The sequence below is a fragment of the Zalophus californianus genome, chromosome 1, assembly GCF_009762305.2.
Source record: "Zalophus californianus isolate mZalCal1 chromosome 1, mZalCal1.pri.v2, whole genome shotgun sequence".
In the NCBI taxonomy this organism is placed as follows: domain Eukaryota; kingdom Metazoa; phylum Chordata; class Mammalia; order Carnivora; family Otariidae; genus Zalophus; species Zalophus californianus.
The window spans coordinates 90,946,758-90,949,563 of record NC_045595.1 but is presented as its reverse complement, the minus strand read 5'-3'; the positions used below and the strand labels follow the sequence as shown (position 1 = coordinate 90,949,563).

Sequence of the window (2,806 nt, the reverse complement as noted above, 5' to 3'; positions counted from 1 at the left end):
GGGGAAGAAGGTGGCTCCGGGCCCTGATGTCGTGAAGAAGCAAGAAGCCAAGAAAGCGGTCAATCCCGTTTGAGAAAATGTCAAGAATTTTGGCATCAAAGAGGACATCCAGCCCAAAATGGACCTCACACTCTTTGTCAAATGACCCTGTTACATCAGGCTGCTGCGGCAAAGAGCCATCCTCTATAAATGTTTAAAAGTGCCTCCTGAGGGCGCCTGGGTGGCTCAGTTGGTTAAGCGACTGCCTTCAGCTCAGGTCATGATCCCTGAGTCCCGGCATCGAGTCCCACATCGGGCTCCCTGCTCAGCAGGGAGTCTGCTTCTCCCTCTGACCCTCTTCCCTCTCATGCTCTCTCTCTCTCATTCTCTCTCTCTCTCAAATAAATAAATAAAATCTTTAAAAAAAAAAAAGTGCCTCCTGAGATTAACCAGGTCACCCAGACCTTGGGCCGCCAAACAGCTACTCAGCTGCTTAAGCTGACCCACAAACACAGACCAGAGTCAAAGCAAGAGAAGAAGCAGAGATTGTTGTTCCCAGCTGCGAAGAAAGCTGCCAGCAAAGGGGATGTGCCCACTAAGAGACCACCTGTCCTTCGAGCAGGAGTTAATACTGTCACCACCTTGGTGGAAAACAAGAAAGCTCAGATGGTACTGATTGCCCATGACGTGGATCCCACTGAGCTGGGTGTCCTCCTGCCTGCCCTGTGTTGTAAGATGCGGGTTCCCTACCGCATTATCGGGGGGAAGGCCAGGCTGGGGCATCTGTCCACAGGAAGACCTGCACCACTGTCCCCCTCACACAAGGTAACTCGGAAGACGGGAGCTCTGGCTAAGCAGGTGGAAGCTGTCAGGACCAATGACAATGACAAATACGATGAGATCCACCATCACTGGGGAAGCAACATCCTGAGTCCAAAGTCGGTGGCTCACATTGCCAAGTTGGAAAAGGCAAAGGCTAAAAAACTGGCCACCAAATTGGGCTAAGTGTACACTGTTTAGTTTTCTGTACATAAAAGTAATTAAAAGCTCTCTTTCAAAAAAAAAAAAAAGAAGTGAGTGTGTATAGAGCATAGTGATGGGAGAAGCCAATGCACCTCCAAATTGTCATTCCTTTAGCTCTTGAAAACATTACTCTTTAATGGGAAACCAAGGGTTGCTGTTTGTTCTTTCAGTAATTACACTATTTTTTTTAATTTCAGTGATTTCTAAAAACCATTTTAAACCTTTTTAAAAATCACTTTAATGCTTTTATTTAAACAAACCCTCTTATCCTTTTATAAAATCTTTATTTAAAAACCTTTATTAAAAATGAAATCTTGGGGTGCCTGCGTGGCTCAGCCGTTAAGCATCTGCCTTCGGCTCAGGTCATGATCCCAGGGTCCTGGGATGGAGCCCCACATAGGGCTCCCTGCTCAGCGGGAAGCATGCTTCTCCCTCCCCCACTCCCCCTGCTTGTGTTCCCTCTCTCGCTGTGTCTCTCTCTGTCAAATAAATAAAATCTTTTAAAAAAAATGAAATCTTGCCATTTGCAATGACGTGGATGGAACTAGAGGGTATTATGCTAAGCGAAATAAGTCAATCAGAGAAAGACAATTATCATATGATCTCACTGATATGTGGCATTTGAGAAACAAGACAGAGGATCAGAGGGGAAGGGAGGGAAAAATGAAACAAGATGAAACTGGAGAGGGAGACAAACCATAAAAGACTCTTAATCTCAGGAAACAAACTGAGGGTTGCTGGAGTGGAGGGGGGTGGGAGGGATGGGGTGGCTGGGTGATGGACATTGGGGAGGGTATGTGCTATGGTGAGTGCTGTGAGTTGTGTAAGACTGATGAATCACAGACCTGTACCCCTGAAACAAATAATACATTATATGTTAATTTTAAAAATAAATAAATTAATTAAAAATAAATAAAAACCTTTATTATTCAGGTGCTCATTACTTCAGGGATTATTACACTGAGAGAAAGGACCCCTTGCTGTTGGCATGGGGGTCTCCACACCATTACATCATGCAGTGCTAGCCTGAGTTGAAAAGGCCTTCGAGGAGATCATCTCAGCCCAGGTGCCCAAAGGTTTGTCATGAGAAAGTGCTCTCCAAGGCAAGGTGTCCCTTTCTGACCAACTGCAGATCGTGCCCACTGGATGAGCAGAAACCTACATACTGGATGTGCTCTGAGTGAGGAGCACCCTAAAGACCCCTTCCTGCCCCATCCCTGGCCTGTCCCCTTGGCTTGCTTCTTGCCTTCATGGGAAGAAGAAACCAGAAACATTGGAGCTATTACTCAAATATTCTATATTGTGTGAAATTGATGAGGATCACTGCTGTTTTTGCCAAAATGCCTAGGTGAAGCTGGATTTTTCAACAATAATTCCAATGAGAACTATGAGCCAGAAAATGTTGAAGTCCAGTTTGTATTGTGCTGTCAAATAGTGAAGCCCAACAAGCAAACCTGTATCCAGGTAATATCCTGTATCCAACAAAGAAATCTGCAATTTCGTTGTATCATTTAGGATGCTTTGGGTTACAGGTAAAATGGAACGGAACTAGCAGAAGCTTAAGCAACAAGGGAATTTATTATTTCATATAACCAACCAAGATCCAGGGCTGATTAATTCCACAACTAAATGATATCATCCAGAACCCAGGTTCTTATCCATCTTTAAGGCTCATGTGTCCTCCTCAGCTGTCAGCTTGCTCCCTTCATAGTCACAAGATGGTGGCCACAACTCTGGGCAACACATCCTCACATCAGAAGCAGAAAGTGATTATCTTTTCCCACTGGTTCCAGGATGGGCAGAT

The 2,806-nt window shown here is 44.9% G+C and overlaps 1 pseudogene; it reads left to right on the top strand.

Moving 5' to 3' along the window:
• Positions 1 to 399: 399 nt before the first annotated feature.
• On the top strand, positions 400 to 984 carry LOC113916769 (annotated as a pseudogene).
• Positions 985 to 2,806: the final 1,822 nt, after the last annotated feature.